Genomic DNA, 21,771 nt, shown 5'->3' on the forward strand with positions numbered 1-21,771 from the left:
AAGGTTTGGTTTTACTAAATCTTCGCTCCTGCTGTTAAACTGGATTAAAAGCAGTGTGGTGACTTTAATCCACTCATAACAAATCCCAGTCAAGGTCAACAGCATGTATCCAACTGCAGTTGGATTTGCCAGGTAGGAACGTCTGGCTGCAGGGCAAGGAATGGCAGTATGCCCCGCCACCCTTGCAGGAGGCGAGGCCTGCAGCCCGAGTCTTGCAGGTATAACCAGGAAACTCAGCACCTGAAGCTGCCATTGGAGCTAATGGGAATTGCTGGTACTCAGCACCACTGAGTCTTTGTCTCTCGGAGACGAATTTATGATTTTTCATGAGCTCATTGATTACAGCAGGAGTCTGCCACAAAGACACACCCTTGAAGGGAACTTAAGTTTTCAGTCCTCCCCTTGGAGTACACGCCCACCTATGGGCTTCCCCATATAAGATGATGTATGAACCCCAGCCACACAATAGAGAAGTCAGTATGTCATGCATCTCCAGTGTTCCCATCAGGGAGAACCTCTCCAGACAGCTGCAAATTAAACTCAGGTCACACGGTGGGAAAACATCACTTTGTCAGGTCTAAGCCTTCCTGACAGCAGGCTAGGGCTTGTGGCTAGCTAGAAGAACATAGGCCTGTTGAAAAGCATGCTAAGTGCAATTGCCTTCAGGAGGTGACGGATGGCAGGAAAGCCATACACAAAGTATTTCCAGACCTGAGTCAGAGAACAAAAGCACAAAGCTCCTTAGCCCAAGGTCTAACTCCCTTTCACGTCTGCAGGCCTCAGAGGTGCTGTCAAGTGAAAGAGCATGAGTCATGGGTATCTACAACATCCCTTCTCAGAGTCTTTATCCTATCACTCTGCTATTGTTCCTCTGCTACACAGCCAGAAAGTCACAGAGAAATATTTCTTCCTCATTTTATCTACACATGCTCTCCAGAGACTGAATAGGAAAGAAAAATAGAACAATTTTCAGACGCCTGTCCCTTTTACAGAAGTCCTTGCTTCTTCATGAGAAGCATCATGGTGCACCTGCCACAACTGCTTCCATTCAGAGCCATCTCTGTTGAGGTGTCTACTCAAAGATGCAGGAATCTTTTGGAAACAGGGCCTGGTTGCCCTCTCATTTTTTCTGCAGTCCGTATTTGAATTCAGACTCCATAGCTTCTGATTGCTGGCTAGGAAGAACCGATAATGACATGCTACAGGTTTCTTAACAAAATAAAAGTCTTGCCTTTTGGAAGTCTCTCCCCTTTTTCTTTTGCTCCAAAGAGACTTCATGGGTAGTAGCACAGGGCAGATCTTCAGTGACTGTAAATGGACAGCGCTCTGTTGAATTTCTTGATTGGTGGTTATTTACACCACCCAAAGATCCTGTATACCACCTGAGCCACTGCTTTGCATATCATACACTTTCTTCCTCAACAAGATTAGGTATCATGAATTAGAGAACAGAGTCAATAAGAATCAATACAGTTTTAAACTGGGCATTTTGGCATTTTATTTGTGGCGCTTGGGCACTTGGTTCTCAAGTAAACAGCCTATCAAAAGCTAAAGACTGCTGATCTGAAATTTTTAGTGCTTGGCATTTAAAAAGCTCTTCAGAAGACACTTGACGAACCAAGTATTTAACCTTTGAAGAAAATGGTTTTTTTGGGGGGGAGTCAGGGGAATGTTTTTCATGTAGTTGGTGGAACAGAGGTGCTCATGATTTTCCTAGAATGTATGTGAAAATTAACCAAACAGCTCCAGGACTAGCAGACCGCTGCAGCCAGGTCCCTTATTCATCTGTGTCCAAAGGCTGGATTCTGTGGTATGAAGAAGGCACAAGCCATGGCTGACATTTCCCTGTACCTGAGACCGTCGTGACATCTCTCTCAACTGCCTCTTTTCACAGCCTCTCCTCTCCTGGGCCTATCTTCATTTTCTTCCCTACCTCCCACATAGGTATTTTCATTGAATTTGGTCAAAAAGGTATCAGAATCACAGAACCTTAGAATTGTTTAGGTTGGAAAAGACCTTTGAGATCATTAAGGGTAACCATTAACCCAAGACTGCTGAGTCCATCTCTAAACCATGTCCCTAAGTGCCACATCTGCAAGTCTTTTAAATACCTCCAGGGATGGTGATTCCACCACCTCCCTGGGCAGCCTGTTCCAATGCTTGACCACCCTTTTCATGGAGAAATTTTTCCTAATACCCAATCTAAACCTCCCCTGGCATAACTTGAGGCCATTTCTTCTTGTCCTGTCACTTGTTATCTGGGAGAAGAGACTGTCCCAGGTAGTTGTAGGGAGCAATAAGGTTCCCCTTGAGCCCCTGCTTCTCCAAACTAAACAGCCTCAGTTCCCTCAGCCGCTCCTCATCAGAGTTGTGCTAAAGACCCTTCACCAGCTTCCTTGGCCTTCTTCTCTGGGCATGCTCCAGCACCTTATTGTCTTTCTTGTAGTGAGTGGCCCAAAAATGAACACAGTATTTGAGGTGCAGCCTCATCAGTACAGGGAGACAATCACTTTCCTTGTCCTGCTGGCCACACTATTTTGGATACAAGCCAGGGTGCTGTTGACCTTGGCCACCTGGGCACACTGCTGACTCACATTCAGGCAGCTGTTGACCAGCACTCCCAGGTCCTTTTTCTCTGGGCAGCTTTCCAGCCACTCTTTCCCAAGCTTGTAGCGTTGTGTGGGGTTGTTGAGACCCAAGTGCAGGACCCAGCACTGAGCCTTGTTGAACCTTATGCAAGTGGCCTTGGCCAATTGGTCCAGCCTGTCCCGATCCCGCTGCAGAGCCTTCCTGCCATCAAGCAGATCAACACCCCCCCCACACCCCCAACTTGGTGTCATTTGCAAACTTACTGAGGATGCACTTGATCCCCTCATCCAGATTATTGATTAAGTTACTAAACAGGACTGGCCCCAGTACTGAGCACTGGGGAACACCGCTTGTGACCAGCCACCAGCTGGATGTAACTCCATTTCCAACCACCTGTCAAATTTGGATGAAACTAGGCAAGGTGGCCAGAATCATCCAGGAGGGAAGGCACACTTGCACTGGAGGCCAGATCTTAGTGGCATGCTGAAAACTTCCCCAGCTGTTCAGCACCTGCATTGCTGTAACCCTGAAGAAGAGCTTCATCACACCTCCACAGTACAAGGTGCTCCACAGAAAAGAGCACAGTCCTGGCCACTCCTGTGCCCTAGAGACTGCCTCAGCACTAGCCCAGTACTCCAGAGTAGCTGTATACTCCAGAGGCAGCCACTCCAAGCAGTCATGTAGGAACAACCATCTCCTGCAGACGGAAGCTCACCTCTTGCTGCAGCAATGGGCTTCAGCAAGACACAGGGCACTTTCATATGGACAAAGGTAGGGATGGGCATTCCCATCCTTCTTTTTAATTCCAATATGCAAAACCCAGCTACCTGTGAGAAGATTAGATCTAATTCAACAGGCCACTTACTTCCTCCTTCCATTGTACGGTCAGCACATTAAATGAGATTTCAATGTGGGCAAGCGGGAAGCCAGACACAAGTCTAGAAGTAAGGGGGTTTATTTCTTACTGACCAGCTTGATAGCAGAAGTGCCATGGTCATTCTTTCTAATTTCAGGGACCTTTTAAATAAAGTTCCACTCCAGAAGCCAAGCATGAAAGGAGAGGAATGAAAACTCTTTGATAGATAAGATATTACAAGAGACTGTCAGAAGCTTGGTAGAGGAATGAAGTAACACTCTGGATACTGTCATTGAAAACAATAATGAAAGAGTACACCATTTTCTTAACTGAAGTACTATCAAATCTATGTTACTGCCACACAACATATTTTTCCTCCAAAGGTGCCAATTTCAAGCTATGACTATTGATCTCTATCTAACACTCAAAATTAACTGCACTACTAAGGAAAACTGGCACCTAATCGTTTGCGAACATCAAACAGTAAAAAGCCAATGGGGTCAAATCAAGGTCAGAATTTGATGAGTAGGGTGTCAGAAATTTAATCCATTTTGTCTAAGATAATGTATAGAGCCAGTATTGGGGTTTTTTTTCCTTTCTTTTCTGTAATTTTTTTAAGCCAGCTTCTCTCAAAAATATCACAAAACCAGACCTCAACTTTTTTTATGAACTTTTTTCCATGACTGGAGAGAGAAAAGATTAAACGGACTGAAACACAGATGGCAATTATGCCTCTGTTTATTTCCTAATGAGTCACAAGATTATTTTTTGCCTTCTGCCACATCATTTCAGAATACAAGAAAACCATATCTTGAAGGAGACTTGAGGAGACAAAATAACACTGTTAAAAGTCCCAGTCCAGTAAGATACTTAAGTGCATTTTAAAAAAAACCCCAAACCTTTAACCATGAGTGAAGTCCCATTCACTTAAACTCAAATTCAGAAATGATGGGTAAATCTGTTCCACCAACTGGTGAATGTGGTGACTATCAAAATCGTTAGTGGTCTCATGACAAAATATTCAACAGCTGTCATAGTGACATGTTGCATTTACATGTCAGTATTTGGAGAAAATTAAGTCCAGAACTACAGCTAAAAAGGCTTTTCATCGGCCTCACCACCACAGCCTGCGATGCCCATGCCCTCAAAACACCTCCCACTTGAGTCCATATCCCCCGCCTTGCCTACCCAGGACATCCCCCAGCCTTAGACTTGGCCGAACTCGCATCCAGACTGAAATCCAGACCCAGAGAGCCGGGATACCTCCCATACTAGAGGCAGTACAGCTGTGAGCACACTGACCCAGTGCCAACTGGGCTATCAAACTTGGCTGTGGCCACTTTCTTTGAAAACCCAGGCTAAGTAACTTGACAGTGGCAACACCTTCTGGTGCTCCTATCACAGTCTAGTAATTAGTATGCTCTTGAAAGAAAGCAAAAGATCTGTATTCTTCGGTTCAGACCCATGTCTCTCACCTCCTCAGAAGGTGCCTTAACCACAGGGCTTTGGATAGGGGACTCCCCTCTTATCCAACTGAAATCATGCAACAAAAATTCAGGCTTTGATCCTAAAAGGGCTAAATTTTCAGCCCAGTGATTAGGACACATGGCTGGAAGAGATAAATCCTTTATCTGAGGACTTTTCATATGTTTTAGGTAGTAACTGGGGGTGTTTAATATGGATTTGGATGTCATCAGGAAGAGTCTGAGTGTGACCTCCCACCTCCTACCAGAACACACAATATGCAAAAGAGGATCCATTTTAAAGGGAGAGCAAGACACACGCTCCTCTCTGAAACAGTGCTACCTCCGTGCTGGAACATGCTTGCTTTCTGTATGCAGGTGAAGACATCTCTCCTCACGAGATGGCTGGTGCCTCAGAAACACCCGTGTCCTCAAGATATTTCTGTTTCCTGGCTCTAGGGGTTCCCCCTTCAGCATCTGGGGATTCCTGCAGGCACTGGGGAGCCTCCAGCTTATCTGTCCCAAGGAACTTCAAAGACATGCACAACTGGTGTGGCGAAGATAGGGCACAGTTAGGCTGAAAAATTTGTTACCTAAAAATGCTTCTAACAGATGGCAAGGCTGTTCTGGAACGCTGTGAACATAACAGATTTTGGGACAGGGTGCTGAAGAGAACTGATTTTAGTGTAAAGTTGGATTTTTATCAAAATGACCTTTTTCACTCCAAGTGCCTGCTTTGCATAGAAAATTGCAAAGAAATTTACAAAATCTGATAAGAAATTGAACATCTCAGCAACTTACTGGAGTTACGGTTTGGATGTCATTATCCTTCGATGGACCATTTGCTGCAACTGGACTCCATGTCCAACATGCATAATTTCCAGATGTTCCCATTATGTATCATAACAGCACAAGACAACAGAAAAACATCATTCCCATTAAAAAAAGCCCTCAGTTTAAGGAAGAGAATGGGTCATTTGCCCTGAAGACTTGCAAGTTCCTTTAATCAGATGTGGAAACCAGTTGATTCTACTTTGCTCCCCACCCCCAAAAAAACCCAACAACACCCTGCAGCTTTCCACAAGAAATAAAATATTCCCATTCTAAGGCATTTTCAGACTACATTCCCAAAGAAATGAGGCTTAGTTGTTGGCCTTATGTGTCCATTTATCTGTCCAATGGTCAGTCCTGCATCCCTTCCCTTCCCATCTCCTCAACGCCTTCAGAAACTACCCGACAGACAGGGAAGGGGGGAAGGAACTGTGAGTGCTGGGTGAGAAGAGTAGTTATAAAAATCCTTAGTTCTGTTTTGATACTTTGCAGCCACGGTACAGATCTACATGGCAGATCAGCAAGTCTCTGAGGTTTGAGGAAACACTGCCAAAAGATGGTGTTTCTTTTCCTTTAAAAAAAAAAAAAAAAAGAAACAGTTTATTACTAGGTGTTGTATCGCATCTGAAACTTTCAGTTTCAGTACTTACTTATGTGACGTATATACCAAGTTGAGAAGGATCTTACTAAAACCTTCCAGGATGAAAACCTTCACGCTAGCCAGTCTAGACTTATTCTAGCAAATACAAAAGTGGGATTAGATGGTGCTGCTATTCTGACTCAAATGAACAGAAAAATTAATTAAGAAATAAACAACCTCTTGAACAAAACCAGGTAAACATTAGCTAAAAACAAGCTTAGTTTGAGATGGTGAAATGCTACAATATAGCTTATTAAGGCAATTCCTTCAACATTCCAAGCACTTTTTAAAGCATATTTAAAGCATGTATTAAAGTATATTTTGTCTTATGATTATGTAGAAACTTTTTTTAAGTAAGAACATCATTTGTCTTTCTAAATTAGCGTAGAAACCAGTCTCATTGGTTTCTACTTGGTACACAGCTTTCTGCATATCTAGCTACTAAGTCACAAGCTTACTGAATTTTTAGTGTCTACTTAATCCCTTAGTTCACTTTAGACTCCTTTTCTAAAAAGTTTCATTTAAGTGAGATGAAACCCACCAATTTCTGAAACTTTACTGCATAACTAGGAAAAAGGATCATGGGACATGTAGCACAGCCTTAGGGAAATACTTGAGTTGAATTATATACATGTCTGCCCAAGAAAAGGTTTTTTATTTGTTTTGGAATGGGCTTTTAATATATATTTCTTTTTCCCCAATTCCTGGTAATTCTCCAGGCTTAGTTTCCACATACATATTCCACAGAAGAGGTAAAGGTTACCGGTGTATTAATATTACTTCTGTACGACACCGTACATTTTCAATCAGGCTCACTCCCACAATGATTTCCATATCTAGCCACTTGCTCTTCTTATTTCTTGATAAGTGATGGCCCCTATCAGGAAGTCGGGGGCGAGTCTGTTACTGCTTTGAGTAAACAGCATAAAGGTCATTTTAGATGTTGGCTTTGACAGTCTTGGTTCAATAGCCACCCACCATAGCTGTCACCAGTAAACTGAAGTTAACCTCATGGAAAAATAGCCTTTCAGTGCATCCTGTCGTGTCTTCAACAGAATGACCCACCAGTGGACACTTAATGGTGGAATGAGGAAAATCCTATCAAATTTCCCTCACAGACACCTGACAGAGGCATTTGGTCTGAGGTCAGGCTCCAAGTGCTGTAGGTTTTCCCCAAGGTCTGCTAAGGTTATGGGAAAAGCCTTGAGTTAATGGCATCTCTGAATCTCAGTATGTCCACATGGCTGTCACAGCTCTCCTAGCCAGTGCCCAAGAATTTTTTTAGTGAGATCTCCCATAGCAAAAATGAAAGTGCACACAACAGCATAACTATGTGCACACAACTGACCTTTGCAGGCATGGCTACGTACACTAGAATGTGAAGAGGTAAAACCCCATGGTTAACATTGGACTGCCGCTTTGGGAGTCCACCAACATAGCTGTTACACACACACCACCACCACCCAACTCAGACTTCTGCAAGTATTGTTTCTTCCCTCCTGCTCCCACAAGATTCATCAGCAGGAGGCACAGCTTTGCCAACATAGATGAATCCACTGCTGGAGTGTGTTGCCAGTGCACACCACCAGTGTGCCTCCACCAGTAAAGGTCATACACTACTGGCACACCTGCCACCTTCTCCCACACACCTCTTCAGTGTGAAAGCAGGAAGAACCCAGCAGACAGATCAAAAGATCAGATCTTTTGCAGATCATCCTGCAAAAGGAGCAGAGTCGCATGACTAGACCTAAGATCCAGAGCAAAGGCCAAAGCACCCACAGGCCTGATACAGCAACTATGCCTTGCATTGACCCCACCACAGGCTGAGCTATGTATATCCCATCCCATGAGGAATCCACCACCCAAGGTAGAATCCAAAGTTCTTTACAGAATGATCACCAAAGTCCCTTCAGGAAACCTCCCACAAAGGCCATTTTCTTCTCAAAGCTAGGTACTTCAGACTACTAGGCTCTCATTTTAGGCATCTGAAAAGAAGTTTTTCAAAGATGGTAGAACAGACAACTCTCACTGAAATGGCATGTAAAAAATTATTCTGGATTCGTGCGCCTAGGGAGCTATTCTGATATTGCCTGGTGCTTCACCTCTCTCCCCTCACACCACTGAGCAAACAACTTCGTGGCAAGGCATCTCAGATGTTCTTCATCCTCCCCAGCCTAAACACAGTATCTCCAGTAACTGAGGCACTCCTGGGTCTTGCAGTGTCAAATCATACATGCGCTGGAAGACACAGTCTGTATCCACTTTACAAAAGTGGAAAAGGCACAGCACAGCACAGCTCTCCTTTGTCCAGCTAGAGAGACAGGTCTGAGTCTCTCCTATATGACAGTGTTGCCTGTTAGTAAAAAAGGCATTTACCCAAGTAAGCAGACAGGTTATGCCGATAAACTATCTCCACTTTTCTGTTAAGACAGGTACATGCTAGCACATGCATTCCTAAATTTCTACACAAAGTTCACCTTGTATCATCTTTGTCTCACCTCTGTGTTGCTAAAAAAAAAAACTAAAAAAGAACCCTGAAGAACAGCTAAGGGAAGACAGCAAAAATACATATATTCTTCAAAGATGCTGCTGTTTTTTCACAGCCAGACACCTAGGCCACTTCATCCACCAGCCCCTTTGCTTCAAGACATGCTTGACAGTAGCTACCAGATCATCCTGTTCTTTTCCACCACACTTTGTGGGATCCAGCTGTAGCCATTGTGACCTCTGGCACTTACCTCACATCCACTGTAGGCTGTTTTGCTGCCCCTAGAGATGAAATGGCTGGTTTTTAGAAGCCATTCCTAGCAGAATTCACTCAGAGTGGCATTATCATGCAGGTACTAATAGAGAAAAACTACTAAGGACACATCCCATTGCTCTTTTCCCCTCCCTCCACTCCAAGGCAAACAGAGCTCAAGGCTTCAGAGACCTCTGCAAAAGCACTCAAGTCCAGCTTCCACAGAACCCTATATGGTATTGTATAGGCACAGTAATAGCTGTTTTCTCCAGACACAGGGCTTCATTTTCCAGTACATAATTTTTACTTCGTGCTAAACAGACAACAGAGTGTGAAAACTCCCTTTTTTTGGGTTTGACATTATCATACGTACAAGAAAACCATCTGCAGTTTTTAGCTTCAGCTTTTGCTCCAAGTTGGGATCTTTCAGTTACTTTTCCCAATACATTTTCCAGCCCAGATGCTAATTCAGTCTACTCCCTACTTCAGCTGCTCTCCTGCTCTGTAAGCAACATCCGCTTCCCGGCAGGAATCACTAAACATCACCTGAGCAGAGTGTTTATAACCCCAGAACGCCATATCACAAAGCAGGCTCCTTGAATCTGGTACGCACCCAAAAAGGGCATGTGCATGAAAGCAGCACAGCTCCAGCACCCTTCACTCATGAAAGGTGGAATAGCACAGGTTCACTGCAAACCTGCCATATTTTTTAGTTAAAGGAATCCAGGTAAAGAAAATACAAGCTGTATTTAAGCAATAATACCTTCTGGAAATGTCTAGCAACAGCAAGTGTTCTGAGAAAGGAGCTGTGCCTCTGGCCCTTGCCCTCACCAGTCAACAACTCCCAGGCTGACCAAGTTAAAATAGCTGACTTAAAAGTCATAATTGCTATTCTCAGCAGTAAAATACTAAAAATGTTGTTGTTGGTTTTTTTAATGTACCTTTTAACGTGCTGCAAAGTTAAACATGGCTTGCATGTTACCATGGATATAATTTCATGTTTATAAGACTGGTCTTTCCTGGCAGCTAAATGCCTAAATGGGAGCAAATAGCAGAGCACGATTTTGTTTGGCATTTTGCTCCGTTTATGATAACAGCTAACTACTTTTTCTATTAACAAGCTTTTGAATTTAATGGAGTTTCTCTAGGAACAGAGTTCATCTCATAGGCATTAAGTACATCACAAATGATCCTTCAGTTTGTGTGAGCAGAGCCCTAAACTCAGTGGTGCTACTCATGAGAACTGGGGCCATAGGATCAAATCCTAGCATGTTTATGTATCTGCCATGACTGATATCAGACAGTATGCAGTACATGAAAACATGCTTCATCTCTGCCTGATGAAGAGTCGACTCCAAATCCAGGGTGCAAGGGTCGAGCTAGAACTAGCTTTTATTCAAAGTAAAACACGATAAATTCTGACTAAACCCAGGCAGTGAAGTTGGGTTTTCATTTGAGGAGAGGGACAGTTTTACTCCACAGGGTCCCAGGAAAAATCTCCAAAACAGAATTGCTAAGTTCATTCATATCGACTTGAAATCAGCTGCATTCAAGCAGAAAGGCTAATGGAGTAAGAAGAAAATCCAGACTGGCAGGAAGGTAAGCGTTACCAGTGTAGAACACCAAGTCTAAATGCCTCCTTCACATCCACACCTAATTACTCATGCCCACATCCATTTCAAAAACTGTGTGCATATTCCTAGCCCTGCTGAATGACTTCTGTAGCAAAAGTCACCTGGTCTTCAGTGGGACAACATTTCACCCCTCAGTGAATAAGCCCAGGAATAATTTTTGGCTGCTGATTGGTAACGTGTAGGATCATAACAACTCAGCTGCTATTGCTAGAAGATCTGAAAATAAGATGTAATTGCACAGACAAATCTGGGGATTACACCACATCATGTCCCTCCAAATCACGCAGCCAGAGTGTTTACCTGTGTCTGTGTGTTGCTGTCATGAGAAGTTCAGTACCTATTTCAGTATCAGATACATATCAGTCAAACTTGACTTCAGCTTTTGAAGTGGGTGGAGAGCAACACCACCCCTTTCCTGTACTGAAGTCTGCAACAAAACTGCATTTTACTCACAAACATATCTGTAGTTCTGTTGTATTCTGACTTTTTAAAAAAATTATCTCATTGGACAGACACCACCAGCAAGTTTCTCCACTCTGTGGAGTGTCTTCACAGCCCTCCCACATAGTGAAAATGACTCAGACAAAACTACTAAATTTAGGGCATTGGTATTCTATGTGTTACGCTGGTGTTCATACAAGTAATGCCTTAAACAGTAAATTTCTGAATTAAGCATTCAGGCATCTTTTCTGTGCTGCATCTGCCACTGAAACAGAACGGCAATGAAGGTGGGCTGAGGAGGAGGTTATTTGGATCGTGATTTGGGTTGTGTTTTGGCTAGAGCTAAATGTGAATTTGAATGAGGTTTGTATGTACTTTTAGAAATATCTATTGACCCGATATCGTGATGTTTGATCTCAAGTGATGAGATCGTGCAAGATTAGCTGCTCTTGGGAGATTCCCTTCATCTCAGGCAAGAAACTGCAGGCTTTGACTCACAAATGGAGATGATTTCTCTTGGGATGACTAAACCGATTCCCATTTCTCAACATTCAACTCACCCATCTCTCTGAGGTTCCCCTCCTGCAAGGATGGCTCATGAAGCAGCTGCTGAACTGCTGGTTGCAAATCCATGCAGTAAATTAAACCAGTACTTCTGTAATTCAATATAAAAGTACATGGAATTATTGCAATTTTTTAATTTGCAAATCACCCCCTGCTTCACAAGCAACAGCCATCCCTGCAGCAAGGGCAAGGTACTCTGGAAAAAAGCAGTAGTGGCCAATTAAAGGCAAGAAGTTTTACAGCTATCACGCACAAGCCAGGGCTTTGCAGAGAGATTGGCCATGTGGTCACCACCTGGAAAAAGGGACAGCAAGTCCCTGGCCATAAGGGGAGCAGAAGCAGCAATGAGAGGGATGGGACGAGAAGGGGAAAGGGATAAAGAGGACTGCTAAAGCACTTTCTCACTTAAGGCAGTCTTTCCTTTCTGCTTGCCTAAAATCACGAACAAATCAGTGTGAGGTCAAAGTCAGGCCTGAGCCTGGCCAAGAGACCATGCTGTCCTTCAGGCTGACCACACCACCTGCTGAAGCCAGCAAGAGTTTTGTGTGGGTATCTCAGGAAAGGACATAGAAGCAATGACTCATCTATTAATGAACTTTGGCTATTTATCTGTTTGCCTGATGTCTCCAGAAGGGCATGGTTTTCTTAAATATTTTTGGTTTTTTGAAACTGCTGAATAATCTTTACAAATATATATAGTTCATGATCTGTTACCCAATTAAGACCATGCAATTGCAAGGAGCAATCTGAGCTCTTTACACTGCACATTTCCATCACATGCCCTTCCTTTTTTCCTCATCATTGAAGCATAATTCTTTAATAAAATTAGGTTCATGCAAAAACATTTTCATATAATCTGCTGTAGCCTCCAGAAATACTTATGTTGGTCTAATGTGCAGTTGGGCATCCTTGTCTAAAGTTCTGCAGAGCAGATAAAGAATAATTCTATTCAGTACAACCAAAAAGTGGTACTTATATGCACACTAGTCGTGAGGATTTCCATAGTACAAGGTTTATCCCTGTGCTGACTCCACTTGAGAAGCAGGGATCTTAAAAGTCCCCAAGTGCCTACTTAATAGAAGCTTAAAAATCCATGCCTAGAGGTGATCTGGAGGGATTATTTAATGTCTTCTTTTGCTCTAAAGCAGAATAAATAACTTAGACCATCTCAAAAAAATATTTGTCACCCTTGTTCTTGCAAAAATTCAGTCAATAAGATTCTCTTTTCTGCCTAAGTAATCTGTGCTGTGATTTTACTACTTGTGCAGCATGTAGAACATTTCTCCTAATGCCTAAGCCTTGTCCCTTTACCTTATCAACTCATTGGATTATTTGTCCAACCAGGCAACTTTGACTGGGTCAGATTATGCAGTCTTATCACCTAGATTTTGACTGGTAGTCTAGTCAGAGAATACAATACAATGAAGGATGATGTTGAAAGCCAAGATCAAGAGATATATCAAAATCAAAAGAATATCTGTATGATATCTACTGCATACTCTTTTTTTCCTTAGCTAGCTGTTCTATAAACCGGGAAATTACATTAGCTTAACATTCATTATTCTTGGCAATTATATTTTTAAATTATTTTACAATCCAGGTCTGTACAGACCGTCTGATAGTGTGTTCCACTATCTGTCCAGCAATCCAAACATCTTTCTTAAGTGGATTCATATTTTCAGCTTCATTAACATTCCCTTCTTCAGAATACTTAAAGAGGGCTTGTAAGAAAGATGAGGACAAACATTTTAGTAGGGTCTGTAGCAATAGGACAAGGGGTGGTGAAACACTGGAACAGGTTGCCCAGAGAGGTGGTAGATGCCCCATCCTTGGAAACATTCAAGGCCAGGCTGGACGGGGCTCTGAGCAACCTGATCCAGCTGAAGATGTCCCTGCTCATTGCAGGGGCACAGGGTGTACTGGATGACCTTTAAAGGTCCCTTCCAACCCAAACTATTCTGTGATTCTATGCACAGGCAAGTCCTCATCAGTAAGACTCAGCTAAAATAACGCCCTAATAACTTCTGTCTTGTGAAAAGGAGTTGCCTTAATTTATCCCCAGATGGTGATACATTGAGGTTTTTTGCCATATTGCCTTTCCAAGCAATATCCAGATAAAGTGTCCATTGCCACTGAGGCTTGGCTACTAACTGCTTCCAAGAATCACTCAAAAAAATCTTTCCACTCCTCCCAGAGAGGTGGCTTAAACTACACCCACCTGTCAAAGAGGCCTTGTTCTTTTTCTCTTTCTAACTTCACCCAAACAAGTCTATCCCTCATTTTTTCCACAACTTCAGCACAAGCATGGACAATGCTTCTCCATTTCTCCAAGCCTGTCCTTCCAGAATGAGCTGTATGAATACTCCAGTCCTGTCACTTATCCTAGTAAATTGCTAACAAATATTTAATTTGATTCTACACTACGTCAGGTCCTTTCCATTTTTCCCACGTTTGTATTGACATTGCCCTCTTAGCCTTCCAAAGGTGCTACTGTAATATTTGTTCTTTTAAACTTTCCAATGTTTTTCTTCTATGTGTTTCTTAATTTTTACTTACCTAGGTAACTTTTGCACTGGCCTCTCTCAAACGGAGCACAAAGCCCTTTTCTCACTAGGCTGGTGTATGGTGCAATGTGAGGGACTCTATTTCTTCATCACCTAAGTGACACCTCTCCCCAACAGGACTGTGTAAGAACATCCACTCATATGTAGAAGGGAGGATCTTCTCTTGTCAACAACACTTGAGAAATTCATATCCTTACCTTCAAAATCTGACATCAGCAAGTGCCAATTATTTTATTTCCATACTTTTGATGAAAAAATGAAATGGTTTGGTATTCCTGAATTGAAACTTCTCATTTCAATTAGTTGAACCAAAGCAAAATATTTTGGATTGACCCAGTTTCACATCAGTTTGTCTCATCCATCCAAAGCAAGGCTCTCTGACCAAGCTTTTTGCAACAATCCAGCACTACAGTAGGTAAGAAGGGAGACTGCAATGCACTTTTAGTTAGGTAATGCATAGGTAGGAGTGGCTGTAATAAATAACCAGGATACAATGCTACCTGTCCCAAAAACTCCACAGCAGTTCTAATATTAAGTAACTCACAGCAATCCTGCTCAACAAACTGTTTTGAAATGGATCAAAGTGACTCAAAGCAAAATATTTCAGTTGTACCTTCTTGATGAGCCCTTCTTAAATCTCAACTTCACAGAAACTTTGCATAAAAATCACTTCAACACCAAGTATTTTTTAACATAATATAATTAGCAACTGTAGAAATAGATCAGTCATCATGACTTGCTGCACAGGAAGATCAAAATACTGATTCATACATACTTCATATACATTGAATTGCTTCGGGAACCCAGTACTTTTACATCTTCTTTATACCATAACAGTACAAAAGGAGGTCTTTGCTCTCCAATGGCTTGCACATGATGGGAAGTGATACTAATCATGAGAATAAGAAAATTCTTTTGAGTCGATTAGATGGCACCAGTCACAATGACATTAGTCATCCACTCCTCAATCTGAGGAGAGGGAACAAAAATTAACATTCTTCTACTCCTGAAGCTGCAAAAGACATGAGGGAAGTGTACTATTTCCCATTCTTATTGCAATCATCACGCAAAGTGATACAAGCTGCTAATTTCTGCTCCTGTTCTAGGAGAACAGTGTTTACTCTTTGCACAGGTTTCAAAAGAGAGACTTTGATCTCATTTAAGTGCTTCATTCTCCTTCTCCTGTCCTTGCCTGATCAACACATGGCCAAGAAAGGAAATCGGATGAGCAAACTTTACACAGTAAGAATATACAGCCTGATGCCATTAGCCTCTGCAGCTTATAAGGCAAGATGGCTGAGATGTGACTGCTGTTTAACAATGATGGTGACAGAGGAGAGAGCTGTCATATATGGTGTCATGACTCTGCACACCAGTGAGAAGAACAAGAAAAGCGTGAGAAGTGGTAACTGACATCTGGAAAAGGGCACACACAAGGAAAATCTCCCAAAAAGTTGACAGTGAAGCACCAGGAGAGATTAAATGCAGAAGGTTCAAAGAAAAGAACTTTAAGAACAGATGTAGAAATAACACTGGGACAGAGAGACAGTGCTCTGGAGCAGCCAGTCTAACAAACCATACATCAAAGTGTTGAGATCAAGGAGACACCGTACCACTCACCTCAGTGAACTGAGAGGTAGGGGAAGTCCAGCAGGAACTGACAGGCAGGAGAAGCTGACCAGACCCTATGTCTCTACAGCAATGTGGTTTGGGCATCTCAGAGATGTTGGTGCAGCATTCTAGCTCACTACCACCCACAGCCAGGAGACCAGACTACCCAGCAGCCCTGGTGAGCCCAGAAAGCCTTGTATATTGTGTTGTTCCAACATGAGAGGCAGCCTTGAAACACTCAATAGCTACATGCATCTCCAAGGCACAGGCTGGCCATGTCTGGATATATCAGCTCTTGAAGCCCCTGCAACACTTTCTTATTGGAAGACCGAGGTAGTGAAAAAGAGGATGAAAAATGAGAAACATCAACCCTTCTGACAGGGGTGAACAGACCAAGCTAATGGCGAAGTCATATTCTAGAGAAGCCAAGGAAAGATCTGAGGCTTGGGAAGCGCAGACACCTTCAACATATTTGGGGAAACTCTGCCAAGGTTTTCATGGCAACTGTTCCTCTCATTTGTGACATTTTGGTTCACTGCCCAGTTAGAATTTGCCCTTGAAGGACTTCATGGGGTAGATCCCCAGCTAGAGTAAATAGCGCCACTGCTTTCTAGAAGCACTGCAGTTTTGAGCAGGAAACAATTATGTCCCAGATCTCAGACTGGCAGGGAGGTTTTCTCAGGGGAGCTACATCTGACAGCTTCACAATGAAGCGAAATGTTACCCACAGCATGAAACTCCAATTCAACAAACAAATTTGAAACCGACTTTAGAAGAAGTCATGGTAACAGATGGTACCAAATCTAAGTGGCAAAGATCACAATTACTTTGTTACATTTCACATTTTGTCTTTTTTTTGTGTGTGCGTGCGTGCTTCAGCCCCAGAGAAACAGATTATAACTCAAGATGTGGAGCTAATTAAACTGTAATATACTAAAAGGAGATTTGGCTGTGTTGATATATCTGGAGTGTGGTACAGCAAGATACTCCTCTGTAAACATGAGATACCTCCCCATGATTTCTCATAATTATGAAATAATGCAGATTATCTCCAGAAGTAGTCTCAAATCTAAATGCCAGCACTGGAACTAAAGCATGCCTAAGCTAGATAAATCAGATAATCTGAGATGGTATTTATGTATGTATAAAAAGATGATGAAGAGGGACAACTGGAATAGTAACTGTACTGCAGTTGTTGCTAGACCTTACCTTTCTACAGGCAGCTGTACTGAATCCAGCTTCATTCTCTTCAAAAGATGGTATCTAAAACTTCCTGGTTTGTCTTTCACACCGTGCACTAGAAATAACTTGACCACAGTGGAATAAGACTCACAGCAGACCCCTTTTTCCCAGAGAAAGGGAGATCTTCCATAACCCATAAAGATACATTTTTAATTATGTTCCAGTGGTCATATATAACAAATGTCTGTTTGCACTATGTGAGCAACATAAAAGGTCTCTAACTCTGAGGTGGCCCATGCTTTGCCTAGCGTGAATAAAGCAACACTGATCTAAGGAGTGCTGATGTGTCCCACAGGAAGGGGAACAAACTTGCAAAGCAGACCATCTTCACACCAGTACACTTTTATCTTCCCAATAGGAAAAGTGCTTCAGTAAAGAAAACTCTAACTGACCTAGATTTGCTGCTGGCATAACGAAACCAGGAGTGGATTTCCAACAGATGAACTCAGTCCACCTTCTACTAGACTTTAAGGTATTTCCACCCTAGCTGTCTGTGTACATCCTGCCAGAAGTTACAGCTGCCCTTGCAGAGTCAGCAAAAGGGAACCTCTATCTGTGTCTCATCACGCAAGAGATGCTCGCTGAAGATATGGCAAAGAGGAGCTCTGGGCATACACAGTATGCTCAAGCATCTGCAGCAATCAATCTGTCTGTGGGCAACAGCTGCCTTTGCAGTTCAGGCTCTTTTTATGTTCATTTGCATCTAAATACTGCTAATTGGAAATTAAACTCACACTTTGCTGGCTCTGAGCAAGAAAAGCATGCCCTTTTAGGCCAAAGTTAATCCCTAGTCTAGGCTAATCATCCCAGGTCTCTCCATCACCAGCAGATACAGACAGTATTGCTAGGCGATTCACTCTTTTACATACCTGATGAATCACTCTGGCTACCTTCAATGATGAGGGAGAAACAGAAAGCGTCCATACACTTTGCTTAGACTACATACCTTGCCTTCAGACAGCCCCAGTAGGATAAAGATATATCCTACCTGAATGGTCTTGTCTTTTGAATGTGTCCAATGGTCAAGACAAATGAAAAAGGAACTCAGAACATGGCTACTTGATACAATAACCATATAAAACTATCATCAAAGCACTAATCAAAACCCACTAATATTAACGACAATAATACAAAAGGTAGTGCCTGTAGAAGTCAACAGCTGTTCCACATGAAACTCAAGTGTGCCACAGCCTACCTGTGTACAGATGTGTATCACACGTACGGCCAACAGGAAGGCCACTGCCAAATCACATGCTGTGTATGTTTTCAAACAAAGACAAAAAGAAGCCGTTGGCTCAAGGGCTTAGAAACCAGGTCATGAGATTCCTTCTGCATGATTCTGGTATCCTGTATGAAACTTTCTGTCCAGACAAACACTCGTAACCTTGCCCTTTCAACATTGCTTTGATTTATTTCCTTGGCTTGGCTTCTGCAGTGCTTTTAACCCTTCTGTAGAGAGTCTGCTTGGGCCCAAGCTGCACAGCTGGGAAAGAGGCAGTGAAGAAGGCAGCTCTGTCAGCAGGAAAGCAGCTAGACTCTGCTGCTGGTTTCCAAGCTCTCGCAGGGGCACAGCAGGGAGGGCAGGCTGCTGGGCTTTCTCTCACCAATAGCAGCATTGCCAGGGAGCAGAAACAATCCAAGGGATCCACAACATGGTACAGAGGTGCACACACACAGTGACTTTATGCTCCAATGATTTTGGAACAGCTGCTCATTTTGCAGTGGGGGTTTGTGCCATGCCCATGAGAGGGAAGTTCGAACCCCAGTGGAATATGCCCAAGGACTGGATCAAGTTCAACTGGCTCTAAAAGACCCACCTGTGTGGTGTGATATGGCCCTTTATCTCCTGGCAGGGGGGTGGGATTTGTTGCATTTTCATTCTAAACACATAAATCAGGTAGCTAGATGAAATACAGCACAGTCAGGCTCTGAAAAGGCTTCTTTTAAGTGTGAAGACTGCAAGAGATACACATCATTCTTCATTTAACACTTTGGTGATCATTGACTTGGGGATCGGTCTCCCTCTGAAAAATTCTAACTATTCTTTTTAAATGGGAATTTTGACCAGAGTAATTGAGATGTCTTTAAACATAGATTTGGCATAGAGGCTGCAATGGCAGTGAGATACAGATTTGGCTGGGCTGGTACCTGCCCTGTGGCTGAGGCAGAACAGCAATTGCCTATGTCGGCTACAGTTGGAAAGAAAAAGGGTTTCCATTTGAGTAAGCGCACAGTGTCAGGCAGCCAGGCACTGACGGCTCCACTAGGCTCCTCAAGCTTAGGGACAGCATCCCTCATCAACCAGCTTTTAAAAGATCAGTCACATTCAAGCGTATGCCACCAACTGAAATATCCTTATTGTGTGACGTAAGGTAAACACTTCGAGAGCACTACTTACAGCAGTTTGTCCGTACAACACCTTATAAGATGCTATTTCCGAGGCTTATAAACTAGCCAGGCTCTCTAGAGCAAGTTCTGCGCACGGTGCACACTACAAACCAAGAGTAGCAGGAGGACACTGTCTCTTCCCTGCAAGTATTTCATAAATAATAAAAATCACCGTATGAAAGATGGGAGAAGAACATTCACGATTTACACGTAGCACAAATGTGTGCAAAGATGTCAAATGACTTTCTTTTCACTTGGTCCACATTTGACCTTGCAACGTTCATTCAAGTAATAGAACAGCTTCAACTAGAAAGTCGTCTTTTAAATAACACTTCTCAACTGACAATATGGTCGGTCCCACACTGAAATTAACCAATTTTTAACTACCCTTTAACCTAATTTTTCATATAGGCATAATACCAGAATGGTAGGGAAAAGAAAACATTATATATTTAATATATACTTGTATTTTAATAATTGACAGCACATGTCAAAGTCAACAAATTACAGAGCTCAGGCAATGCAATGCAGTGTGTTTCACTCTATGTTATTGGTTACTTAATTTAGCAAACAGGATTTTTGACTGCATTTAAAGAGGAAATCGGCAAATCAATACTGAATTTTCTGTAGAAGGGAGAAGCATAAAATTATTCAAGTTACCACAGAAACAAATTAAAGCAAACTGGTGCCACAAATCAAGTAATTAGGCAGAAAGAAGAATTAAATATCTTCAAAAATTATTGATTTATGATACTATGTCAAGTTTGAGACATAAATATTTATTATCTTGAAACTCCCTCAATGCTTAGATTAATCTTATTCATGTCATTCTAATAAAGGGCAACTTAGCTAAGTCCAAGTAGCAAAGAGTACGACAATACTCTGTTACATTTGCCTCTCCCCTCAGAAGCAGAGCACACATTTTATGTCAAACTATTCCATGCACAGGGAACATTGCCATACTGGGTACATACAACCTCACCACGGACTGCAGGATTAGACTCCTGTATGTACTCCGGAGCAGTCCAATAAATCTAAATGAAACTGCCATCAAGTAGAGAGGGACAGTGTTTTCAGTCTTGCCCTAGAGTACAGCAAGAAACATGCTGCACTATGTATTTGCCTTACTACTGAGTTCTTTCTGCCAAGAAGTGAGTTTTTCTAAATACCAGAAGCAGACAGAGAACTGTATAGTTTTAAAACTTTATGCTTTTTTAGCTGGACATCAGCAACAATCATTTCTTCAATAACACACAGTGCAAAGGGTTGGCATTTTCACTGCAGGACTCTAATCTGATAAGGAGCCAAGACTTGAGCCAAATCTCAGCAAAAAGAGAAAGAAGAAATAGTACGTCTTCCTCTTTTTTTTTTTTTTTTCTTTCCCCCCTTCCTTTACACAAAACATTACCAAACTGGCCTTTAGTGCAAGTTCAGCTCAGAGAAATAATTCTTGAAAACCCACTGGTGAAGAGTCCGTTTCCTTCTTCTTTCAGGTTGAAAAGGAAATTTTCTGTGAGTTTACTGTAATGGAGTGTTTGTCTGTATCAGAAACAGCCTGACCTCTCCAGCCACAAGATGAAATACCAGCAGCCCACTCTGTCACTAGTTCACTATTAGGAAATTACATGGGAGGAAAGACACAACACAAAATTCACAGGGAAAAAAAAAAGAAACAAACAAACAAAAAAAGACATCAACAGTAGTGGGAGTGAATGAACAAGCTTAATAATGAAGCCAGTAAAAAGGAAAATACCCTCTGGCCAATTGATAATAAAAGGTTACTTGAGGCAAAGGGTCAGATCCTGAGTGGTGTAAAGTGGTTCAACTTCTCCAGCATCAGCAAAGTGACAGTGATTTACAGCAGCTGCAAAAAGCCCCACGAGACAGAAAAACCCAGCTATAAAAATGGAATTGGAGGCCCACATTTTGCAAAGCTTGCACTCACTTTTAGCACCAGACTGAGGTACAGAGGTGACTCTGAGGGTTTGTTTCTGCGGGGGAGTTCCTGTGAAGTAAGCTGAAGTGTGAATTTACACTGCATTTGCTGCTGGGTCTTTAAGTAGGCTGTAAATTCATACCCTAGCCTATTTTTCAGGGATTTCCCCAAGTAGATAAGCCCTAAATTAGCCTCCTAATCATGGAGGCAGACAAAATAAATAGATGTTTTCAAAACTGCAGACCCACACAGGAATCTCTTTATTGCTTGCA

General features: G+C 42.4%; 1 protein-coding gene across 1 annotated transcript in view; it reads right to left on the bottom strand.

Moving 5' to 3' along the window:
* Nucleotides 1-21,771, bottom strand: part of RTKN2 (rhotekin 2) — a 201,605-nt gene that overhangs the window by 154,935 nt on the left and 24,899 nt on the right.

The sequence above is a fragment of the Falco punctatus genome (assembly GCF_963210335.1).
Source record: "Falco punctatus genome assembly, chromosome: 9".
Lineage (NCBI taxonomy): Eukaryota > Metazoa > Chordata > Aves > Falconiformes > Falconidae > Falco > Falco punctatus.